The 27239-nt window shown below is 43.3% G+C and overlaps 1 protein-coding gene across 4 annotated transcripts in view; it reads right to left on the reverse strand.

Annotated features, from left to right (window-relative positions):
- Positions 1–27239, reverse strand: part of CUX2 (cut like homeobox 2) — a 2130834-nt gene that overhangs the window by 657948 nt on the left and 1445647 nt on the right. The window lies entirely within an intron of this gene.

Below are 27239 nucleotides of genomic sequence, written 5' to 3' on the forward strand. Positions count from 1 at the left end.
AAGTGGATTATGGTGGAGGGTTTATTTATAGACATGGTAGATATAAATTATAACTATAGGTGCAGTGGTAAAGTTGGTGGGGTCAGGAAAGGTAAAAGAGAGAGATGGGAGAGATAGGAAGTTGTTGAGAAAAAAAGGCGGGAAAATAGAGAAGATTATGTGATGGAAGTGTGACTGTGATAGGTGAAATGGAGAAGGGGTGTGGTTTGATAGGTATAAGGTTAGGACCTCTGGGGGTGGGTGGGATTTGGTGGTAGGGCAGGGGAGCGGAGTGAGCCCGCAGGGCGAACGGAGCGGGTTAGAGCAAGTAAAAGATGAGATCCCAGAGACAATAAGAAAGCTACCGATTGTAGAGGAGCTCTAGGTAATTCCAGGTGAGTGGGAAGTATTAGTACAATCACCAGCGGCCTTAGGTCAACTGGCGCCCTAGGCAAAAGGGCTGCAAGGTGCCCCCACCACATTACTTGGTGCCCCCATCCTGGTCTACCTACACCAAATAAATACTGGAAAAGCGCCCCTACCAGAGCGGCGCCCTAGGCAGCCGCCTAGTTGGCCTATGCCTAAGGCCGGCTATGAGTACAATAATTAGTTAGCAGGGGCTAGTAGAAAGGGGAAAGGGAATATAGCTAACAGAGGGGGTAGTAATAGAAAAGAGGAGAAAAATGAAGAGAAAATAAGAAGCAATGAGGGATATAATACTAGTGAAGAGAAAAGGGATTTTAAGAAGCCTAGTTGAGGGGGCCACCTGGTGGACAACAGCTTGAATTACAGCTAGTTGGCAAAGTAGAAATAAAGAATAAAAAGCAGGTCAATTAATAGAACCAAGGCTAGATGGGTTAGGAGTAAGGTGAGATTTAGAACTGGCTGCTGGGTGCCTGGCTCAGGAGGGAGACTTATAACATACACTACTTGTTTTTATGTCATAAAGAACAATTATGTACACAGTTTTATCAGGGGGTCAACGTACTTTCTTTTACTCCTTAGTAGGGCACAGGACAAAGGATTCTTAGGGATGCAGATGAGATGGAAGTCTTTAGTGACCAGGCAGGTAGATTCCCAAGTTCTTAAGGCAGAGAGGAGGTTGAGAGCTATGAAGGTTAGAGAAGGAAAATAACAGGTGAATGGCCAGTAGCAATTTCAGAGTACAGCTTACACAGTTAAGGAAAAATGCAGACAATTACATTGCTAAAAAGCACCTTTAACACATACAATTGCTTAAGTGGGACCAATATAATCAGTAATACAATAATAGCTAGGTCTAACACAAAATAAGATTAGGTCTTGTGTTTAGATGTTAGGTGTATTTATACACTACTACAGAGAGACACAGCCGATTTGGTTGGCAGAATCAGGTAGTTTACATATATAAAAGTATCAAAAGCCAGCTATGTATTCCTGCTGAGCAACTCAGAAAAATTATATTAGTAGGTATTAGGTGTGTCTTAAGAGGATGATGACAGTAATAATCAGTAAAGCAGCAAAAGTACAGGTGAAGCGTATCCAAACTAAGCCCTTCAGCTATCAGGTGGGTGGGAGGGCGGCCTAATGGTTAAGGTGTTTGCCTTACAAACACAAGGTGCAGGGTTTGAATCTCACAAGGGATAATTGGCTAGGCTTAAAATGGCTCACAAGGGCAGTTAGCTTAGTACTAATCTATGAACCTATGAACCTATCACGTTAAAAAGCCAGCGCTCACAATTAGTTTAGCTTTAATGGGGAAGGCGGCATACAACTGTGCCCTAAATACCACGTTTAGTCATACCCTACCAAGTTTCCTCGCAATGCACTTTCAAAAGAGGGCAGGCTAGATCACAGTGGCGTGGGTATTGACAAAATAAAATTAAAGATAATGCCAACATAGGTAGAAATTGCCGCTCTCAAACTACAATCGGTCTAGCTGTTCTATTTTCCCACCTTCAGCTTGGCTCAATAGTTGTAAGTGTTACGAGGAAATAAAATGGTAATAGCCTCGATAACAACGAGCAATTGCAAGCGGTACTAGGCTTTAATTAAACATTGTCTATGCTGGTGCTAAATTAAACATTAGGACAGCTATTCTTGTATGAAAGACACAGTCCTGGGTCCAAAGTTGGTAGTGAGATCAGAGTAAAAGTAATTAGGCTCACTATTTGTGTTCCTACTCTAACCTGTGCAAATCATCATTAGGTAGTTCTTCTAGGGCATACACTGAACAAATACAGCTGAAATATATGGCAGTTAATAGTGCCTTCACCACAATTAAAAAGTGAAGCGGCAGCTAATAATGCCTTCACCACAATTAAAGAGCGAAGCAATCTGAGATGAGGATACTACCCTTAACATTTATTTTTAATGCTCTCATGGGCAAATTAGTTAGTTGTAGGTCTCGGGAGCCAGCGCAGGACCCTCCCACTAAAGCAGCGCTGCTAGGACTACTGCGTACATAGAAAGGAAGGATGGCATGCTAGAAACCCATGAGGAGGCACTATGTTTGGTGAATCGACTAGTCTGCTGTAAATAGTCAAGATGATAATTAGAGCTTTTTAACGTCTAATGCAAAAATAAACATAGGCTACCATTCAATAGTTACTTTGATATATAAGTGAGAAATAAGCAGTATTCAGCAGTTGAGAATAAAAAAAAAACAGAACTTACATTACAATGACCCGCTAAATAATCAGGATGATATTAGCCCTCTTTAACGTCTAATACAGCAAACATAAGCTAGCATTCAATGATTACTTTGATATCAAGTGCGACATTAGAAATAAGCAGTATTCGGCAGTTGAGAAGAAAAACAGAACTTACATTACAATGACCCGCTAAATAATCAGCATGATATAGATCTCTTTAACGTCTAATACAGCAAACATAAGCTAGCATTCAATGATTACTTTGATAACAAGTGAGACATAAGCAGCATTTAGCAGCTGAAACAAACAAAACTTACATTGCAATGACCCGCTGGGACTAGGGACACACAGCAGCCAGGGCAGGATGCGGGATACTAAAGATGGCGCCACGCAAGGTTACCCAACTATAAGCTTTTGGGGAGGAAGTGAGGTGAGAAGAGGAGGGGATAGGGCAGGTAGGGGGAAGGAGTCTAGGGAGGGGCAAAAGACCTGGGTAGGTAAGCTAGTATGGTGAGTATTCAGTAGCTAGAAGGAACAAGTGCAGGGGTATAGGCACAATAATAGAAGGAAGGAGAGCAGGGATGGAGTCAGAAAAGTAGCCAGATAGAAGCACTAAGGGAGGAAGAAAAAGTGTAAGTCAAGTAAGATACGAGGGAGGATGTAGTAGTTCATAGAGCAAGTAAAAGATGAGATCCCAGAGACAATCAGAAAGCTACCGATTGTAGCGAGCTCTAGGTAATTCCAGGTGAGTGGGAAGTATTAGTAAAATAATTACTTAACAGAGGACAGTAGAGAGGGGAAAGGGAATATAGCTAACAGAGGGGGTAGTAATAGAAAAAAGGAGAAAAATGAAGAGAAAATAAGAAGTAATGAGGGATATAATACTAGTGAAGAGAAAAGGGATTTTAAGAAGCCTAGTTAAGGGTGCCACCTGGTGGACAATAGCTTGAATTACAGCTAGTTGGCAAAGTAGAAATAAAGAAGAAAAAGTAGGTCAATTAATAGAACCAAGGCTAGACAGGTTAAGAGTAAGGTGAGATTTAGAACTGGCTGCTGGGAACCTGGCTCAGGAGGGAGACTTATAACATACACTACTTGTTTTTATGTCATAAAGAACAATTCTGTACACAGTTTTATCAGGGGGTCAACGTACTTTCTTTTACTCCTTGGTAGGGAGGGATTTAGAACACAGGACAAAGGATTCTTAGGGATGCAGATGAGATGGAAGTCTTTAGTGACCAGGCAGGTAGATTCCCAAGTTCTTAAGGCAGAGAGGAGGTTGAGAGTTTCTTTTACTCCTTAGTAGGGAGGGATTTAGAGCACAGGGCAAAGGATTCTTAGGGATGCAGATGAGATGGAAGTCTTTAGTGACCAGGCAGGTAGATTCCCAAGTTCTTAAGGCAGAGAGGAGGTTGAGAGTTTCTTTTACTCCTTAGTAGGGAGGGATTTAGAGCACAGGACAAAGGATTCTTAGGGATGCAGATGAGATGGAAGTCTTTAGCGACGAGGCAGAGAGATTCCCAAGCTCTTAAGGCAGAGAGGAGGTTGAGAGATTGCAATGACCCGCTGGGACCAGGGACACACAGCAGCCAGGGCAGGATGCGGGATACTCATAAACACTAACATGATACCCTGTGCTGCTGCCACCCTGAGGTGTGGGCAGTATAAACACTAAAAGGATATGCTGTGCTGCTGACACTCTGAGGTGTGTGCAATATAAACACTAACATGATAACCTGTGCTGTTGCCACCCTGAGGTGTGGGCAATATAAACACTAGTGCTGCTGCCACCCTGAGGTGTGGGCAATATAAACACTACCATGATAGCCTGTGTGGCTACCACCCTGTGCTGTGACCAATATAAACACTAGCATGATACCCTGTGCTGCTGCCACCCTGAGGTGTGGGCAATATAAACACCAACATGATAACCTGTGCTGCTCCCACCCTGAGGTGTGAGCAGTATAAACACTAACATGATACCCTGTGCTGCTGCCACCCTGAGGTGTTGGCAATGTAAACACTACCATGATAACCTGTGCTGTTTACACCCTGAAGTATGTGCAACATAAACACTAACATGATAACCTGTGCTGCTGCCACCCTGAGATGTGAGCAGTATAAACACTAACATGATACCCTGTGCTGCTGCCACCCTGAGGTGTGACCAATATAAACACTAACAAGATAACCTGTGCTAGTGCAAACCTGAGGTGTGACCAATACAAACACTAACGTGATACCCTGTGCTGCTGCCACCCTGAGGAGTGGGCAATATTAACATGATAACCTGTCCTGCTGCCAGTATGAGGTGTGAACAACATAAAGAATAACATGATAACCTGTGCTGTTGCCACCCTGAGGTGTGGGCAATATAAACACTAAAATGACACCCTGTGCTGCTGCCATCCTGAAGTGTGACCAATATAAACACTAACATGATATCCTGTGCTGCTGCCACCCTGAGAGTTGACCAGTATAAACACTAACATAACACCCTGTGCTGCTGCCACCCTGAGGTTTGAGCAGTATAAACACTAATATGATACCCTGTGCTGCTGCCACCCTGAGGTGTCGGCTATATAAACACTAACATGATAACCTGTGCTGCTGTCACCCTGAGGTGTGGGCAATATAAATGATAACATGGTAACCTGTTCTGCTGCCACCCTGAGGTTTGACTAATATAAACACTAACATGATCACCTGTGCTGCTGCCACCCTGAGGTGTGTACAGAATAAGCACTAACATGATAACCTGTGCTGCTGCCACCCTGAGGTGTGACCAATATAAACACTAACATGATACCCTGTACTGCTGCCACCCTGAAGTGTGGGCAATATAAACACTAACATGATAACCTCTGCTGCTGCCACCCTCAGGGGTGAGCAGTAGAAACACTAACATTATACCCTGTGCTGCTGCCACGCCGAGGTGTGACCAATATAAACACTAACATGATAACCTGTGCTACTGCCACCCTGCGGTGTGTGCAATAATAACACTAACATGATAACCTGTGCTCCTGCCACCCTGAGATGCAACCAATACAAACACAAACATGATAAGCTGTGCTGCTGCCACCCTGAGGTGTGACCAACATAAACACTAACATGATAACCTGTGCTGCTATCACCCTGAGGTGTGGGCAATATAAACAATAACATCATGACCTGTGCTGCTGCCATCCTGAGGTGTGGGCAATATAAACACTAACATGATAACCTGTGCTATTGCCACCCTGAGGTGTGACCAGTATAAACAGTAACATAATACCCTGTGCTGCTACCACCCTGAGGTGTGGGCAATATAAACACCAACATAATAACCTGTGGTGCTCCCACCCTGAGGTGTGAGCAGTATAAACATTAACATGATACCCTGTGATGCTGCCACCCTGAAGTGTGGGCAATATAAACACTAACATGATCACCTGTGCTGCTGCCACCCTGAGGTGTGTACAGAATAAGCACTAACATGATAACCTGTGCTGCTGCCACCCTGAGGTGTGACCAATATAAACACTAACATGATACCCTGTACTGCTGCCACCCTGAAGTGTGGGCAATATAAACACTAACATGATAACCTCTGCTGCTGCCACCCTCAGGGGTGAGCAGTAGAAACACTAACATTATACCCTGTGCTGCTGCCACCCTGAGGTGTGGGCAATATAAACACTAACATGATAACCTCTGCTGCTGCCACCCTGAGGGGTGAGCAGTAGAAACACTAACATTATACCCTGTGCTGCTGCCACCCTGAGGTGTGAGCAACATAAAGACTAACATGATAACCTATGCTGCTGCCACCCTGAGGTGTGGGCAATATAAACACTAACATGACACCCTGTGCTGCTGCCACCCTGAATTGTGATCAATATAAACACTAACATGATAACCTGTGCTGCTGCCACCCTGAGGTGTGAGCAGTATAAACACTAACATGACACCCTGTGCTGCTGCTACCCTGGGGTGTGGGCAATATAAATGCTAACATGATTACCTGTGCTGCTGCCACCCTGAGGTGTGGGCAATATAAACGCTAACATGATTACCTGTGCTGCTGCCACCCTGAGGTGTGAGCAGTATAAACACTAACATGACACCCTGTGCTGCTGCCACCCTGAGGCATGTGCTATATAAACACTAACATGATAAGCTGTGCTGCTGCCACCCTCAGGGGTGAGCAGTAGAAACACTAACATTATACCCTGTGCTGTTGCCACCCTGAGGTGTGGGCAATATAAACACTAACATGATAACCTCTGCTGCTGCCACCCTGAGGGGTGAGCAGTAGAAACACTAACATTATACCCTGTGCTGCTGCCACCCTGAGGTGTGAGCAACATAAAGACTAACATGATAACCTATGCTGCTGCCACCCTGAGGTGTGGGCAATATAAACACTAACATGACACCCTGTGCTGCTGCCACCCTGAGTTGTGATCAATATAAACACTAACATGATAACCTGTGCTGCTGCCACCCTGAGGTGTGAGCAGTATAAACACTAACATGACACCCTGTGCTGCTGCCACCCTGGGGTGTGGGCAATATAAATGCTAACATGATTACCTGTGCTGCTGCCACCCTGAGGTGTGGGCAATATAAACACTAACATGATTACCTGTGCTGCTGCCACCCTGAGGTGTGAGCAACATAAACACTAACATTATACCCTGTACTGCTGCTACCCTGAGGTGTGGGCAATATAAACACTAACATGATAAGCTGTGCTGCTGCCACCCTGAGGTGTGAGCAACATAATCACTAACATGATACCCTGTGCTGCTGCCACCCTGAGGTGTGGGCAATATAAACACTAACATGATAACCTGTGCTGCTGCCACCCTGAGGTGTGAGCAACATAAAGACTAACATGATAACCTATGCTGCTGCCACCCTGAGGTGTGGGCAATATAAACACTAACATGACACCCTGTGCTGCTGCCACCCTGAGGTGTAACCAATATAAACACTAACATGATAACGTGCTGCTGCCACCCTGAGGTGTGAGCAGTATAAACACTAACATGACACCCTGTGCTGCTACCACCCTGAGGTGTGGGCTATATAAACACTAACATGATAACCTGTGCTGCTGCCACCCTGAGGTGTGGGCAATACAAACACTAACATGATAACTTGTGCTGCTGCCCTCCTGAGGTGTAACCAATATAAAAACTAATATGATAACCTGTGCTGCTGCCACCCTGAGGTGTGAGCAATATAAACACTACTAAGATTATACCCTGTGCTGCTGCCACCTTGAGGTGTGGGCAATACAAACACTAACATGATAACCTGTGCTGCTGCAAACCTGAGGTGTGAGCAACATAAAGACTAACATGATAACCGATGCTGCTGCCACCCTGAGGTGTGGGCAATATAAACACTAACATGACACCCTGTGCTGCTGCCACCCTGAGGTGTAACCAATATAAAAACTAATACGATAACCTGTGCTGCTGCCACCCTGAGGTGTGAGCAATATAAACACTACTAACATTATACCCTGTGCTGCTGCCACCCTGAGGTGTGACCAAAATAAACACTAACATGATACCCTGTGCTGCTGCCTCCCTGAGGTGTGACCAATATAAACACTAACATGATACCCTGTGCTGCTGCCACCCTGAGGATTTCGAGCAGTGGGAAGCAGAGGTTAGTCAGAAAATGCCCAAATGGTACAATACGCATTTGCAGCTATTACTATTTCTAAAAGTGCAATTTTAACTTTTTTGTCATTTTGCGCAGTGTTCCTAATAAAGGTTATTTCCTTTCACAGACATCAGGTCAGACTAGGTGGGCTACCGTGGTGTCCAAGTCTATACTGTGCCTGCTTTTGCTTTTGCTTCTGTCACGGCACTGCTGCCATTTTGGGGGACTGCACAGTTGCTTAGGTGTAAGATTGTGGGCATCATAGTGGGCTTTTACTACCTTGCACATACACGTGGGGTTATAATTGAGTTGTAAAGATGTGCATATTTCTGTGGCTCTGCTATCTTGCATTTACATGTAGCACTCTAGCTTGTTTGTGAAGCTGTGGGCTCACTTTCACACTTCTGCTAATCTGCACATAAATGTGGTGCTGCAACTTTTCTGTGTAACTGTGGGCACATTTCCATGCTTCTTCTATCTTGCATGTCCATGCAAGGCTCTAATGTTTTTGTGCGACTGTGGACACATCTCCATGTTTCTAATCTCCTGCATGCCCATATGAGGTTGTAGCTTACTTGTGAAGCTCTTGGCACATTTCCAGACTTGTTATAATAATCTAAACTGCAAAAACATGTGAAAAACTGCATGCAATGCATGCTGTATAATCTACCTTTAAATGGGCAGTTCAGATTCAGATCAGGATGCAGCACGAACAACCAGATGTTGTAGTGAAACAAATCATGGAGAAGAAGCTAGACATGAGCAAGAAACTACAGTTTTGTACCTACCATAAATGTAGATGTTCGAGTGTCTTCACTGCTGCAGTCATTACACTTGGGTTATCCTGCCATCAGGCGGTCCTGCAGTCAGCCAGAGTTCCAAAGTCTTGGTCTGGCATCAGTTGCTGTCGCCTCCTCCCTGACGTCAGTGCGACAGGGGTATATAAGAAGCAGCCGATGCCATTTTCTTCAGTTTTTCTTGCCCCAGATGTCAGGCGCCCCCAAAAAGATAGGCAATACATATTGCTTACAAAACATACAGTAAGGTAAAAACAAAACCTTCAATAACCAGCAAATACACCACATAGGTAGTATAGTGTAGAAAGGTATAGATAAGACCCAGCTAAGAAAGAGGGGATGGCGGGTGGGTAACCAGGACTGCAGCAGTGAAGACACTCGAACATCTACATTTATGGTAGGTACAAAACTGTACTATGTTCATCGTGCTTCACTGCTGCAGTCATTACACTTGGGTAGAATCCCAAAGCTGAGTCAGGGTGGCTGGTTCTATAGAGGATTTGGTGTGGCTATGAGGCCCTGCAGCACTGCAGTGGCAAAGCCAGCTCTGGATCTAGAGTAAAGAGGCAAGTGATAATGCTTGGTAAAGGTGTGCACTGAACTCCAAGTTGCAGCTTCCAAAATGTCTTTGGTAGGTACTCCTCTAAGATAGGCAGTAGAAGTTGCAGTTGCCCTAGTGGAATGTGGTCTAATGTTAGATGGTACAGGTTTTTCATGCTGTGTGTAGCAGAACTGGATACAGTGTCCTATCCACTTTGAAATGGTCTGCTTTGAAATAGCCTTTCCCTGTGATCTTGTAGCATAAGATACAAACAATTGTTCAGTTTTTCTGAAAGCTTTTGTTTTGTCCAAATAGAAGCATAATTGCCTGTGTATGTCCAAGGAATGTAGAATTATCTCCCCTTTATTCTGGGGATTCGGATAAAATGTTGGCAAGTGAATAGTTTGGTTAAGAGCCACACTGGATACCACCTTAGGCATAAATGAAGGGTTTGTTCTTAAGGAAACCCTGTCTTGGTGAAAAATGATGAAAGGCTCCACTGCCATTAGTGCCTGTAACTCTGAGACTCTTCGTGCTGAGGTTATTGCCAGTAACAGAGCAGTTTTCCATGATATATATTTTAATTCTGCTGAATTGGCTGGCTCAAAAGGAGGTAAAGTGAGTTTTTCCAAGACAAAATTGAGGTCCCAAGCAGGAGTTGGTGCTCTCCGGGGAGGTCTTATGTTTGTAGCCCCTCTGTGGTACTGCTTTAGCAATGGATGAGAGAAAATAGGAGGATCTGTGTTGTAATGAGCCGAGATGGCAGAGGCGTGGATCTTAATGGATGAGAAGGATAGCCCTTTGTTCAGCATCTCAGTTAAGTATTGTAGTATCTGAGGAATGTTAGGGACAAGAGGGTCAAGGCTTTGAGCCTGGTTCCAGGCACAGAATCTCTTCCACTTTTCTGAATAAGATTTCCTGGTGCTAGGCCTCCTGGCCTCCAAAATGACATCCATAACAGCTTTAGATAGAGGTGTTGTCTTTTTGGCTATTGAATCTGCCATGCAGCCAGGGATAAGGTTTTTTGCTGACTGTGCAGGATCTGATTGTTTTGTTGAGTCAGGAGGTGTAGAATTTGAGGCAAAATCCAAGGTGGTCGTTGAGCTAAGTTCTTTAAGATTGGGTACCAATGCTGGCGTGGCCAGTCTGGAGCAATCAGAATCATCTGTGGTTTGTCTTGTCTGGCTTTTAGGAGTACCTCTGAAAGGAGAGGCAGTGGTGGGAAGACATAAACGTTTAGGCTTTGCCAGCTGAACGAAAGAGCATCCACTTTCCGTGCTTGTGTGTGATAAGTCCTTGTGCAGAAGTTTTGTAGTTGGCCATTCAGTGGGGAGGCAAAGAGATCTATGTCCGGGCACCCCCATTTTTGCATTATCATGCTGAAAACTTGTGGATTTAATTTCCACTCGTGAGGACCCATGATGTTTCTGCTTAGGTCGTCTGCCAGAGTATTTTTCTTTCCTGGCAGGAATTGTGCTTGCAGATGAACTTGATAAGTTATAGCTGTGTTCCACAAGGTCATGGCTTGCCTGCATAGGGGGTAAGAATGAGTGCCCCCTTGCTTGTTTATGTACCACAATACTGTGGTGTTGTCTGTCTTTAATAATAATTGTCCTGGATGCAGAAGGTCCTTGAAAGCTGTTAGGGCATTTTGTACAGCCAACATCTCTTTTTGATTGATGTGAAGATGCATTTGGTCTGTGGTCCATTTGCCCTGAATACATTTTCCCGTCATGTGTGCTCCCCAGGCGTAATCCAAAGCATCTGTTGTTATAGTCTGCTTGGCTGTGGGAAGAGTGAAAGGCTGACCCTTGCTGAGGTGATATGCCTGTGCCCACCATCGAAACTCCTGTTGTAGGCAGGGAATTAGTGGTATTACTGTTTCCAAGCTGTGAGAGTGTTGAGTCCAAACACTTTTTAGGTACCACTGTAATTTCCTCATATGCAGTCTGGCATATGGAATTAATAGAATGCAGGATGCCATGAATCCCAAGGCCTGCAGAATTTTTCTTGCAGGGAGTTGGGACTTTGTTGCCATCATTTGAAAATTCTGAGTCAGTTGTCCTTGTTTGTCTGGCGTGAGATAAGCCATCTGGGCCGTTGTATTTAAGCTGGCACCCAGGAATATTATCTATTGTGAGGGCACTAGTTTTGACTTCTTTTCGTTTACTGTGTACCCTAGGCAACTTAACAATTTTTTTACAAACGCCAGATGTTTTAGAAGAATGCCCTTGCTCCCCGCTTGAATCAGGCAGTCGTCCAGGTATGGATATATTTGAATTCCTTTTTGTCTGCAAAATGCAATTACTGGTGCCAGGCACTTTGTGAAGACCCTGGGTGCAGTAGATAAGCCAAAGGGCAGTGCAGAGAATTGGTAGTGCATTGAACAGCTATGAATCTGAGGTATCTCCTGCAAATTTGTCTGATAGGGACATGCAGGTATGCCTCTTTGAGGTCCAAAGTAACAAGCCAAGCTTTCTTGCCCAACATGGGAAGAAGCTGCTGTAGTGTCAACATTTTGAATTTCGGAACATCCAAGTAAGTATTTAGAGTGGAAAGGTCTAGTATGGGTCTCCAGGCTTTGTCCTTTCTGGGGACCAGGAAGAGTCTTGAGTAAAATCCTTGTCCTTGTTCCTGCTGTGGTACTTCTTGAATAGCTCTCATGTTCATGAGGGCTGTAATTTGTATTTGTGCCTCTGCCCATTGATTGTGTGACAGGTCTAGCATACCTTTTAGCCTTGGTAAAGTGTGAAAGTGGAACCTGTAACCTTGAGACACAATATTCAGCACCCATTTGTCTTGGGTGATTGCTTGCCAGTTTTGTGAAAAAAGTGCTAGTTTCCCCCCCAAGGGAGCTGCCAAAAGGGAAGAGTTTGGTGTTGGAAGGGGGAAGTCATTGGGACAGTTTCCTGTAAGGTTGTGACTTGTCCTCACCTCCTTTTGGTGTTGAAGCACCCCACTGTCGTGGTCTGTAAGAGCCTTGGGGCTGAGATCTGCCTCTTGGGCATCTGTATCTGCCTCTTTGTGGCCTGTCTGACACTGGAAAGGACCAATTTTTTGTAGGCCAATTCCTGCTAAATCTTGGTGGCTGTACCTGTAAGAAATCCTTCACTGTTTGCATAGATTTTGCCTTATCCTCCATTTTCTTTAATACCTCTTCTGCCTTGACACCAAATAAAATATCTTGCTGTAAAGGAGCATCCAGTAATTTTGCCTTAACATGGTCTGGCAAGCTTTGTTCCTTTAACCAAGCATGCCTTCGAATCACAGATCCTGTAACTGCTGCTCTACAAGAAGCCTCCAATGAATCAAAACCACACTGCGAAGAATGCTTTCCCACTTGTTCAGCTGCATGCAATAAATCCTGTATTTCCTTAAAATCAGGTTGTTCTGCACTTGTACTCATTTTCTGTTTTAACTGAGACAGTAAATATTGTTGATATTTACGCATGTGAATCTGGCAGTTTAATGTCCTTACTGGTAAAGTTGCAGAGGTGTAAACTTTCTTCCCCATCTGTCTAATGCTCTAGAGTCCCTGTCCGAGGGACTGGATATTTAGCCGTGGAGGCCTTTACCCCTTTGGGACCCTGGGAAATAGTTTCTGGGTCAGCAGCAGGGTTTTTATAAAGAAATTTGTGAGAGTCAGGGACTCTGTAGTACCTGTCTCGCTTGGCTGGAGCAGGGGGTAAAGAATCTGGATTTAAATTGGATTCAGAGAACACATCGTTCACAATATCCAGCACTGGCGGAATAGCAAGGGGCCTGTGCTGAAGCAATAAAAGAAAGTCTCTGAGCCTTTTCTTAGATTCTGAGTAATCCTGGCCCTCCCAATGGACATGCTCCCTCATGGTATGTAAAGTTTCCCCAAAAGAGTAATCCTCAGGAGGAGAGGCTGAAGGAATTGATTCTTCAGCATCAGAGTCCTCATAGGGGGGTAAAGAGTATCCCTGGTCTGAAGAGGAATCAGAATATATTGAAACCTGGTCAGAAGAATCATAGTCTGTATCCTGCCTAGGCCTTTTATCAGGAGGGGGATGGGAACCCCTGATCAGAGTAATTAAGTCTTCGGCCATTTTGAGCATCTGTTTTTTAGGCATGGAGGCCTGTCCAGGTGAATACTGTATTTGCTTCTTTGTCTTTAATGTTGTTTTAGACTTGGCTGCTGATGCAATGGTAAGTTGTGAAGGTCTGAAAACACCCTCAGAAGCCGATGCCTGCTCAGCGGCTCCGACCCATCTGAAGGGTTAGTCTCCATAGGCACAACACCTTGAGTATCCAGAGGCCTAGGTAACTCCACGTGGGAGTCGGTCGCGGCCTGCGGCTCTGAGGTAGCGGGTGTCAGGGGCTACGAAAGCACCTCACTGAGAACCAGCAAACCGGCGAATGGCCTAGAAGAGGTTTCGTCGTCAGTTTTGGGCCTAGGATGCCTGTCGTTATCCTTATCTTTGCGTTTTTTGTGAATTCCGGTCGTCGGTTGTTCTGACGGCATGGTATAATTAAACCTTTGGCCAAAGTAATGATGAGCAAAATCAAACCCACGTTTAATAGTGCGTTTGTTAAATTTAGCACAAAACCGGCAACTAGTGACGTCGTGATCTGGGCCTAGGCATGGAATACAGTAAGAATGAAAATCCTTAGGAGGTATTTGCTTCCCACAAGAAATACAATTATTAACTTTTACTGACATCGGTCTGAGGCAAGAAAAAGTTTCCCCAACGGGGTACTTAGCTTTATTGAAGACTTCGGTTCTGAAAATCGAAATTGATATCTCAGGAGACGGCCGGCCGGCACTTGCAAACTGCCTTTGCTTCGGGCATCGTGCGGCAAGAAAGACTAAAGAAAATGGTGTCAGCTGCTTCTTATATACCCCTGTCGCACTGACGTCAGGGAGGAGGCGACAGCAACCGATGCCGGACCAAGACTTTGGAACTCTGGCCGACTGCGGGACCGCCTGACAGCAGGATAACCCAAGTGTAATGACTGCAGCAGTGAAACACGATGAATATCATAACTGAGCATCCCTAGAGTTGGAGAAAGACTATGACAAGGGCCCAAGAAGCTGATTTGGAAAGATCTGTGGTGGTTCAAAGTCCCAGAAACATTAAATGAATTAGTGCAGGCTATGTACAAGGACCCAATGACACAAGGACAAACAGTGTTCAGACTCTCAGAGGGGTTTCCATTGAGAGTGAGGGTGCATAAGGGTTAAACTGTAAGCTCACGACTGTTAATGTTGATGATGGACTACATTAGCAAACAGGTAGGAGGGGACAGATCAGCAAACTGCTGTATGCAGATGATGGGGCATTACAAACAGGCTCTGAATAGGAACTTCATCAAATGCTAGGGTAATGGAAAGCAAAACTGAAGTGACATAGAATGAAACTGAGAACAAACTTGACAGTTGTTATGGTAGCAAATGGGAGAAATCAGAAGAAACTGAAAATTATGATACAAGATAAAATAGTGGAACTGTATAACAGCTTTAAATATTGGGGGGAGGGTGAAGAGAAGGGTAGTTTGAATGGTAGAGTCAGAAGAGCTGCAGCCAACTTGCACATAGTTTAAGGGATTGTGTGTGACAGAAGATTGCCAAAGGAGATGCAAAGTTAGAAGTACTAACAGTGAAGTGACCAATACTACTGTATGGTATAGAAACCTAGTCAGTGAAGGCAGAGCAGATAAGGAAGTTAGAGATGATGGAAATGAAGTGCCTGAGATGGGTGGCAGGATGCAGTCTGTGGGACAGATGAAGAAATAGTGATGTAAGTGCAGAAGCCAAAATAAAGTACAGTTGTGTACACTTACCATAAATGTAGATGTTCAAGTGTATTCACTGTTGCAGTCATTACATTTGGGTAATCTGCTGGCAGGTTGCCCTCAGTCGGCCTGAATAACAAAGTCTTGGGTCCTGCGTCGGTTGCTGTCGCCTCTTCCATGACATCAGGTCGTCAGGGGTATAAAGCATGCAGCCGACGCCATTTTATTCAGTTTTTCTTGCCCCAGATGTCAGGTGCCCCCCAAATGGGGAGCAAAAAAAAAAAAAAAAAAAATATATATATATATATATATATATATATATATATATATATATAAATAAACAGCAATATATGTAAATGCACTTTTAGCAACATAAACTTTACCTTCATCTAAAAGCAAATACACCACAAAGGCTTTGGAATATAGTGAAGGAAAGAGAAGTTATAGAAAAGGGGGATGGTGGGTGGGTAACCCGGACTGCAACAGTGAATACACTCGAACATCTACATTTATGGTAAGTGTGCACAACTGTACTATGTTCTTCGTGTTTCACTGTTGCAGTCATTACATTTGGGTAGAATCCCAAAGCTATGGATGGGAGGATGGAACTAAATAGCATTAGGAGCAGCTATAAGGCCCTGCAGAACTGCAGTGGCAAAGCCTGCTATGGATTTGGAGAAGAGAGGCAAATGATAATGCTTTGTGAAAGTATGAACAGAGCTCCAAGTAGCAGCTTCTAGAATGTCTTTGGTTGGAACTCTTCTGAGAAAAGCTGCTGAGGTAGAGGCAGCCCTGATGGAATGCGACCTGATTCCCTTGGGCACAGGTTTACCATGGTGCAAGTAGCAGAAATGAATGCAGTGGCTTATCCACTTAGAAATAGTCTGCTTTGACATAGCCTTCTCCTCTGATCCTGAAGCAAATGTCACCAGTAGTTGCTCAGACTTTTTTAGAGATTTGGTCCTGTTTAAGTAGAATCTTAGTTGTCTGTGTACGTCCAATGAATGCAGAATCCGCTCCCCCTTGTTCTGCAGATTTGGGTAAAATGTTGGCAGGTGAATTGTTTGGTTAAGAGCCACACTGGATATCACCTTAGGCATAAAGGAAGGATTGGTCCTGATGGACACCCTGTCCGGATAAAATGTAATAAAAGGCTCCACAGCCATGAGAGCCTGTAGTTTTGAAACCCTTCTTGCTGAAGTGATTGCCAAGAGGAAAGCTGTTTTCCAAGATAAAAATTTTATATCCGCAGTAGCTGCTGGTTCAAAAGGAAGCACGGTGAGTTTTTCCAGCACAAAATTGAGGTCCCATGCAGGAGTCGGTGATCTTCTGGGAGGCCTTAAATTTTTGGCCCCTCTAAGATACTGTTTTAGCAGAGGATGAGAAAAGAGGGGAGGCTCTGTGTTTTAATGAGCCGAGATGGCAGAGGCATGGATTTTTATTGAAGGGAAAAGATAGGCCCTTGTCAAGCATCTCAGTCAAGTATTGTAAAATCTGAGGGATATTTACTTTTGCTGTGTCCATTCATTGTGCTTGGTTCCAAGCACCGAATCTCTTCCATTTATCAGCATAAGATTTTCTAGTACTAGGCCTTCTGGCTTCCAAAATGACATCCATCATAGATTTACTGAGAGGTGTTGTTTGAATAATTAAATGATCAGCCATGCTGCAAGGTTCAGAGTTTGGAGGTGAGTGTGCAGAATTTGATTGTTCTGCTGAGACAGTAGATGAGGTATTTGAGGCAAGTACCATGGAGGGAGTTGACATATTCTTTAGAATTGGGTACCAGTGCTGGCGAGGCCAGTCCGGAGCAATCAGGATCACTTTAGGTTTTTCCTTGTCTGACCTTTAGTAAGACCTTGGAGAGAAGAGGCAGAGGGGGAAAGGCATAGACTGATAGGTTTTTCCAACTGAAGGATAGGGCATCCACTTTCATGCTTGTCTGTGATAAGTCCTTGTACTGAATTTGTCCAGTTGATAATTTTGGGGAGGGGCAAATAGATCTATGTCTGGGCTCCCCCATTTCTGTGTTACCATGCTGAAGATTAGTGGATCCAGTTTCCACTCGTGCGTGTCCATAAGATTTCTGCTTAGGTCGTCTGCCAGAGTATTTTGTTTTCCTGGCAGGAATTGAGCTTGAAGATGTACATGGTAAGTTAAAGCTGTATTCCACAATTCCATGGCTAGTCTGCAAAGGGGGTAGGAATGTGTACCCCCCTGCTTGTTTATGTACCACATAACCATGGTGTTGTCCATCTTTATCAGTAGTTGTCCTGGATGAAGTAAGTCCTTGAAGGCTGTCAGAGCATTCTGAACAGCTAGCATCTCTTTCTGGTTGATATGCAGATGCATTTGTTTTGGCTCCATATACCCTGAATGCATCTCCCCACCAGGTGGGCCCCCCAAGCATAGTCTGATGCGTCTGTAGTTAGGGTTTGGGTGGCAGGAGGTAGAGGGAATGACAGTCCCTTGTTTTGGTGACATGTCTCTGCCCACCAAAGAAACTCCTGTTGTAGGCAGGGAATGAGAGGAACCATTGTTTCCAGACTGTGACAATGTTGACTCCATAAACTTTTTAGGTACCATTGAAGTTTCCTCATATGCAGTCTTGCATATGGAATTAGTAGAATGCAGGATGCCATGAACCCCAAAGCCTGCAGAATTTGTCTTGCAGATAACTGGGTTTTTGTTGCCATCTGTTTGAAGTATGTTGTCAGTTGCCTTTGTTTGTCTGGCGTATGGTAAGCCATCTGGGCAGTTGTATTCAAGCTTGCACCCAGGAATGTAATTATTTGAGAGGGTACCAGTTGGAATTTCTTTTTGTTTATTGTGTACCCTAGGCATGTTAGAAGCCTTTTTACAAATGCCAGATGTTGAAGAATGTCCTTGTTCTCTGCTTGAATGCGACAGTCATCCAGGTAAGGATACATTTGTATGCTTCTTTGTCTGCAAAATGCAATTACTGGTGCCAGGCACTTTGTAAAGACACTGGGTGCAGTAGATAAGTCAAAGGGCAGTACAGAGAATTGGTAATGCAAAAAACCTGCCTTGAAGCAGAGGTATTTTCTGCATGATTCCCTTATTGGGATATTCAGGTATGCCTCTTTTAAATCTAGAGTCACTAACCAAGCGTTCCTGCCCAGCATAGGTAGTAGCTGTTGAAAAGTCAACATTTTGAATTTTGGAATGTCCAAGAACTTGTTCAAAATTGATAAGTCCAGTATTGGACACCAGACATTGTCTTTTCTGGGTACCAGGAACAGTCTTGAATAAAAACCTTGTCCTTTTTCCTGTTCTCTTACTAGTTGAATAGCCCCCATATCCATGAGGGACGTAACATTTCTGAGTCTCTGCCCACTGATTTTGTGGCAGATCTGGCCACCTGTTTGAAATTGGCAAAGTATGGAAATGAAATCTGTACCCCTGGGATACTATGTTTAATGCCCACTTGTCCTGGGTAATTAACTGCCAATTTTGAGCATGAAGTGCTAATTTTCCCCCCAGGTGGCTGCCAAAAGATAAGTGCTTGGTGAAGGTAGAGGGAAGTTATTCAGACTGCTTACTGTAGGGTTGTGCTTTGTTTCCTCCAGATTTGGAGGTGGAGGCACTCCATTGCTTTGACCTATAAGAACCCTGTGATTGGTATCTAGAGCCTTTTGAGCGCCTGGATTTGCCTTGAGAGGCTCTGTTGGATACAGGAAAGGACCAATTTTTAGTAGGCCAGTGCCTACTGAACCCGGGTGGCTGAACTTGTAACACATCTTTTACAGTTTGCATAGATTTAGCTTTATCTTCCATTTTCTTTAAAACCTCTTCTGCCTTATTACCAAACAGAGTATCATGCTGTAAAGGGGCATCCAACAATTTAGCTTTAACATGATCAGGCAGACTTTGCTCCTTGAGCCAGGCATACCTTCTAATCACAGATCCAGTAACTGCGGCCCTGCAAGAGGCCTCCAATCAATCAAAACCACACTGCAAAGTATGCTTTCCGACCTGTTCTGCTGCATGCAATAATTCCCGTAATTCTTTATTTTCCACACAATCAGAAATCAACATCATTTTCTGTTTCAATAAGCCCATAACATGCTGTTGATATTTAAGCATATGAAACTGGCAGTTTAAGGCCCTAATTGCCAAGGTTGCAGAAGTATAAACCTTCTTTCCCCATCTATCCAGCGCCCTGGAATCTCTATCAGAGGGGGTAGGATTTTTGACTGTAGAGGCTTTTACACCTTTGGGACCCTGTGAGATAGTCTCAGGATCAGCAGCAAGATTTTTGAATAGAAATTTGTGGGAGTCAGGAACCCTGTAATATCTGTCTGGCTTACTAGGAGCCGGAGGTAGGGAATCAGGAGCCATGCTTGATTCCGAAAACACATCATCAACAATGTCTAATACAGGATGGATTGCCAAAGGCCTATGCTGAGGAAGAAGAAGGAAATCCCTAAGCCTCTTTTTTTGATTCAGAGAAATCCTGACTCTCCCAATGAAAATGTTCCCTTAAAGTATGCAAGGTTTCTCCAAAAGAATAATCCTCAGGAGGAGATGCAGACGAGATGGATTCTTCTGCATCTGAATCCTCATAGGGTGGAATAGAAAATTCCTGATCAGAAGAGGAATCAGAAGAAATGGAAACCTGATCTGAAGATTCATAACCAGTGTCTTGCCTAGGCCTCTTAGTGGGGGGGGTTGGGAACCCCTGATCAAGGTAATTAAGTCCTCAGCCATTTTGATCCTCTGTTTTTTAGGCATAGGGGCCTGAGCACGTGGTTCATGCGTCGTTTTTTTAGACTTAGAAGATGTTTTTGGTCTTATTTTTGAAGCTGGCGTCGGTTTTATATAAAAATGTTGAGGCCTGTAAACACCCTCAGAAGCCGGTGCCTGCTCAGTGGCTCCAGACCCATCCAAGGGAAAGACATCTGCGGGTTCAATACTTTGAGAATCTAGTGGCATACCGGACTCTGCATGGGTCTCGGTAGAGGCCTGCGACTCAAAAGTAGCGGGTATCAGGGGCTGCGAAAGCGCCTCACTGAATATCGGCGAACCGGCGACTGGCTTAGGAGAAGCTTCGTCATCAGTTTTGGGCCTCGACGGTCTGTCTCTGTCTTTTTCTTTGTGTTTTTTGTGAACTCCAGTAGTCGGATAGCTAACCGACATTTCAGGGTAATTAAATCTGGATCCAAAATATTCTGAAGCAAAAATATACTGATGCTTAATAGTGCATTGGTTAAATCTAGGACAAAACAGATAGCAAGGCACATTATGATCTGGGCCTAGGCAAGGAATACAGCACAAATGAAAATCCTTATGAGGTATTTGCTTCCCACAAGTAATGACATTATTAACTTTTACTGACATTGGTAAGGAGCAAGAAAAAGTTTCCCCAATGGGGTACTTAGCTTTAGTTGAAGACTTCGGTTCTGAAACTCAAATGCGAACATTTCAGGAGTCAGACGACCGGCACTTGCAAACTGCTTCTGCTTCGGGCACTGTGCGGCAAGAAAGACTGAATAAAATGGCGCCGGCTGCATGGTTTATACCCCTGACAACCTGACGTCATGAAAGAGGAGACAGCAACTGACGCAGGACCCAAGACTTTGTTATTCAGGCTGACTGAGGGCAACCTGCCAGCAGATTACCCCAAATGTAATGACTGCAACAGTGAAACACAAAGAACATCTCCAGCTGCAGAGAAGGTCAAATAGAAAAAAATGACAATGGTCTGGGTACATGTGCAGGAAAGCAGAAGATGACTTAGTGAAAAAAAGATTTGGGAGAGATAGGTAGAAAGGAAGAGGAAACAAGGACACCCAACAAAGAGATGTCTAGATAGTGTGAGAGAAGATCTGTGATAGTGAGGCATGACTGCTGAAGAAGGTAATAAGAGTGGCATTGAATTGAGAGAGGTGGTGACAGGTGACACGACACTGACTCCATGTAGAAAATGGGGAAAAGGGTTTGATGATGATGATGAGGAGGAGGAGGATGAGCCTACAATGTCTGTAATGTGGGGCTTTTCTCCCAGGGCCTTAGCTGAAAAGAGGCTTTGCATAATAAGGCAGGCAGGTAGGTAGATATGAATGTAAGTAAGTAAATAAATAAAGAAGCAAGCTAAGCCATGAGATCATCAATTAGAATTCATCCACAAACAACATGCTTTTGAGCTAAGTGGATATGATCCATACCTCTAGTGGTTTTAGGTAGACAAGGATTTCAGATGTAAAAGTTAAGTATGTGAAGCCTAGTTTGCTATTGTATGAGGATGTGTGTCGTGAAGTTTGGTTGTTTCACTAGATCAGCTTTCTCAAGTGGAAAGAGCATGTATCGTGTCTGAAAATTTTGATTTGGAACTGCTTTCAACATTTGTGAACATAAAAGGGGATGTCATTGATCTGTGTTGTGTGCCTGTTAATGAATGAAAGATGTTAATCCCAGCATGGTATGTTTTTCCAGTTCTAGTTTTCACACGTATGTACAGAAAGGGGAATATTCTGAAATGCAGTACTCTTCTTACTGGAGCATGTATCGTAGTTACAGTCACTGAATAGTGCTGGAACAGTGCAGAACATGCTGTGTATTATCCTTTGCTGTGACCAGTTTGGCCGCTAATGTTTTCATTGCTGGTGATTAATAAAAACTGTACATTGCTGTGATTCGGCTTATGAAGTACGATGACTCATTGCATTATGCTGAATATTTTTCTGTCCATGTTTACATCTGCACTACTGTTCGGTTCTTGTACACTAACTCTTGTACAATGTACACCTACTACATAGCTGTCCCTGATGGTAGGACTTGCATGGTTTCCTCTGAGCATATTGCTGTTTCCTATTCTATTTATATTGTGCATAGGGTGCTCCATTGTTTGTACTGCTGCTGCTTCTGTGGTGTGTGACTGTTTGCTAAATGCTAACTAGTTACTTCTCAAGGGTGAAAGTGTGTTGTGTGGTGCTGTAATGTGTATTCTTTTCTAGTTTATTCATTCAGTAGCCCAAGCTTGGCATTTTGTTGTGGTCTTACACTTGCAGCACAAATAGCCTTTGTGGATAAGCACCTGTCTTCACAGTGAAGGTGTCTTTTATTATATCAGTGCAAACTGACCATGCCCTGATGGCAGTTGACTAAAGATAATAACTACTATGCCTGGAGACAATCTGGCCTGAGAAAGTTTGTCCACATCTCTGCTGTCGCTACATTTTGACAGATTCTGCTGTCTGCACATAGGAATATGGCATTTAAGGGCTACTCAGTGTACGGTCTAATTAAAATGCATGAGACTTGGACCTGGAATACAGGATTTGAGATGAGGGGAACAACACCTTCCTTTAGTGCACCCATTCTTAAGTGGTTTACTTTTTCTTCTAACACTACATTGTGTTTGGAGGTGGCATTGCTGTGATGTACGCAGGTATGTGGTCTCTGTAGGTACCAGGTATCTGCAGCTTGCAGTGTGTGTGAGACACTGGCATCGCTACATTCCTGGTAGGCAGACCACTATCGCTAACACGTGAGAATGTTACGGCTCTCATAACCCTGATGCAATCAATGCTGTGACCTGTATCCAACATTTCTAAATAGTACTACTGTTGTCTTTATTACTATTTTTTTTCATTTACGGGTCTTCAGTTTGCTTTGCTGTTAATTCATTTATATAAATGCTGATTGCACAATGTGGATGGAAGGCAGCATGGAGATGGTGCGACTGTTGAAGTATCAGTTTCAGGACTTAGCATCAGCTTTTCTGTTGTGGTAAAACATTAGAGATCCCACTAGTAGACTTTTCCTGCATGCCTTCTTTGCCTGACCATACCTTCTGCCTGCCCTTCGACTGTCTATTCTTCCTGCACTAGATCAGTTCAAAAGACTGTAGTCTGTGACCACTAGCCACAGATTAGAGCTACCACTGCTAACACACATATATACTTTGCTGTAACCTTTCAAATGCAACACTTCAATGAGAAACATCTTCCATTTCTGAACTCCTTGTCACCTACCAGGTATTCTGCAGGTGTTTTGGTGTAACAAGAACCTCAAAGGCCCCTGACAAGAAACCTATAAGTCCAAAACTCAACAATACTACTGTAAGAGCAGTAATGCAAGAATGTCTCCAGTTGCTAGCACCATCACAGCAACGTTTTCTTCTATTTGCTCCAAACTGAGATCGGAAAACTTCAGAAATCTGCTCTGTGGCTTTGGAATACAGGATAGGTGTCCATCTATATCACCAGTAATCTGGGTCTTGCTGGTAGCCCTGTACCACAACATCAGCTAGGAGAAAAAATATACAGCAGCGTATGGTCTGTCATCCTCCCTTTTGGGCTATGTTTACCAGCTGGTGGACAGCAGGCAGATGATAAGCACAGGTCCACTGTAGAACCTGGGTATATAAACCACTGCTTAAAGCTGTAAGCAGCTAGGCATGCTGTAATAGAGCATTGCATTCTGATGATACATGGAGGATGTTATGGTTAAATATGCTCAAGCTACAAGTTACAGGTCCTGTTTGCTTCCAATCTCTTCTCCATGTGGCAGACAAATTCCATTAGCTTAGTAGGAGCAGGCAACCCTGGCACATGTGCAGAACAGCGATGCTCATAAACAGTTTGCTAGGCACCCCACTGGGGACCAACAGAAGGGAGTATTTTGATCACTGATATAATCATCTTACTTTTTTTTTTTACTTTTCTGGCACAGTATGTTGCAAACATGTGTATTTATTGACTATAAATTAATAATAAATGTATTCAGTGCACATGAGTTATTACCTCCTATAATGCCCCTGCATTGGCCCAGTAATCAAGGTGCCTCAATCCTCACCACTGGCAACAGCGAGGGACATACACAATGGGAGGATGACAAGTACACACACAGTAAGGTATTATTTCCCTTAAGAGCACACAGAGTTCACAGTCAGTCTGGGGGTTGGTTTCTCCCTCTTTCTCCAAATCTCCAATAAGACTCCCCACTGGCACAGCTATAGAGTTAAGGTCTCAGCTGAGGAGTCAAGCCAAGACTTCCAGCACCCTCTCTGTCCAACCAGTGCTTCCTGTCCCTGCCTAAGTAGCTGACACACACACACACACACACACACACACACACACACACACACACACACACTTTCGAGATTTGATTTATATACAAAGACACACACACACACACACACACACACACACACACACACACACACACACACACACACACACACACACACACACACACACACACACACACACACACACACACGCACACACACACCTGGGGAAGGCTGGCACAGGTTTACTAGCTATGCCCCCTTCTGCCCAGACTATAAGGTAGTTATCATTGCCACCAACCCCTACTTATCAGCTACTATAAAGGCCCTTACAAAGGGTGACCAATCCTATTGTGTAATGTTACTATTATACAAATGGTAAGTATGAACAAGAGCAAGGTTATTTGAGTGGCCTATACAATGTCACCAAATACATATGCAAGTACTCTATGAGCTTAAATATCTTTAAACAAACCAGCCACAAAGACAGGTTTAAATATATTTAATAATAAATAATAAAAGAACAAGACAATAATCAACACAGTAACTACAGAGTACAGAATCACAGGAAATATTTTAAAACAAGATTGCAGGACAGTCTCAAATAAATACAGAAAACATCTAAACTAATCTTACTACATTCCTATCTATATCTAAGAGAGATTACTGTACCCTGGCTACTTACTATTAACAAGGCAAGTGCTGATGAGAGGATGTTTCCAGGTCCAAGACAAGATACAAAACGCAGTCTTTCTCTGAGAAAGTTCTTAAATTACTATCAAACATTACTGCTGGGTCAACTTGGTCATTTTTTGTCACCTGCCTTCAGTTCCCAGGATAACAGATACCAATGGAATTTTATCATCTTTGTGTGAGAAGTACATATCTCTCAGATGTTTGCCCAGAACTGGAAGTCATAAAACAATTAACACTTTTACATTTTAAACCTAGTAATTATTCTTGTTTCAAAACAATAAAAAAACCTCTTGCTTTAGAGATTGTGTCTGTTTCACTGACCTGAGAGATAACACAATTGTAAAACAATTTCTACTTATTTTTTTTGAAGTTTTGCAAGTTAACTCTGTATGTTCCAGTTTCTACTATTAAAACATACATTTGCACAGGTATATAGTTTATATACAACTCTATTCTTTTCCAGTCGGGTACACTGTGGACACATCCTTGAAGCTCAGGACATAACATACAGTTCTGTACACATTATATCATTATTCGCAAATGACATATGATTATTTACAAAATTCCGGGCTGGCAGTGTCACACCCCCTACCCCCCAAATCTGACATACTTTTGTTTATCGGCATTTGAATGATAACCATCTGAGTAGCAGAAGGCATTTCTACAACTCTGTTTAAAAAACATGTTGCCTAACCTTGGCCTAAAGTTTTTCTGCCCATGACAGACAGGATTCGATCACTGAATTACCAAGTATAGATATCATCACATAACAGCAGAATGAATGGGTCAACCAAGGGTGTGAGTAGAAAGATGTAGACAGATCAGAAGTAGATTTACAAAAAGGAAACCTGTTGCCAAATGTGAGGAGAATATGCTCATCCCAAGCTATGCTGTCATATATTATATTCTTACTTATATTATGAGGGTGAATAAAATGATGTAAGCATGATTTCTGTTCTTCTCTATACAATTTTAGCCATGCATTTAGTCTCTTACCTGCTATGAAGCAAATTACCATGATGTTTGCAAAATACCCACATAATCATCCTTCCAAACAATAAAGTATTCTGAACTATTACAGAATGTTAGCAGAACAATGTTTGAAGTTGGTATTCCATTTAGTTATTTATTTTAATTTATTTAGTTTGTTTACTGGGATAGTGCACTGTTGACAACAGACCATTTGCAGGCACTGTCTGAAGAAATTCACAAAAAATAAAACAGAACAAATTTACAAACATGGAGTAATTATAGGTGGTAGGGAATCCCTTCAACAATTGAAACAATACTAGTAACAGAGTAGAAAAACAAATGTGAATCAGTTGTAGTAGTAAACATGAAAAGGAAGCAGCAGGTGAGAACAGAGGGTTGACATAGAAGTGACGCAGGTTAGGTTGGAGTACAGTTATGCATACACTGGAAAAGCACTTGCAGTCAGATTTTTGATGTAGGTCTATTGAGCTGTACTCTGAAACTGGGGAAAGAGTACACTTCTTTTAGTTAAGGGGACAGGGACTGCCAGAATTTGGGTGCCATAGTGGAAATGAATGGTCGGTACAGCGCAGTTTGGTTTGCAGTGTCTGTAAAGGTTATAAGGCGTGGTTTTATTACAGAGTTTGGTTACAAGAGATGGGATGGTAGCTGGTTGAAGCAGTTTGAGAAGAAGAGATCCTCAGTTGCTTTATAAAATCCTTTTTTTTTTATTTTAGCAAAGATAAGCCATCCACCAGGTGCACAGGTTCCATTATGAAACTTGGCCCAGCCTGCTTCAGGGCTGCATGCTCAAAGTCACTACCAACATTCATCCTCATCTGATGCTCTTGGTCTTCTTACAGCCTTCCTCTTTGGCCTTTTATACAGGAACATGTGCTCCCACTGCAGTCATTATTGGTTGGAGGTGGGGCGCTGATTCCCATTACAGCCCTGTTCCCTTCTGGATGACAGAAATGTGCAGGGGCATCACAGAGTTCCACTCTCACTTATGTGTACATTATATAAGGCTTTTTTTGCTGCGACCTTCCTTTCCTGGAGGATACCCCTGCAAGTGGATGTGCCTTCACTTTTCATACAAAACATATGCAGTTTTCTTCTGTGCCATAGAAAGCACAGCTAACCAGGGATGACTCAAGCTCCCT

The sequence above is a fragment of the Protopterus annectens genome, chromosome 4.part0 (assembly GCF_019279795.1).
Source record: "Protopterus annectens isolate FY-2018-M chromosome 4.part0, PAN1.0, whole genome shotgun sequence".
In the NCBI taxonomy this organism is placed as follows: Eukaryota; Metazoa; Chordata; order Ceratodontiformes; family Protopteridae; genus Protopterus; species Protopterus annectens.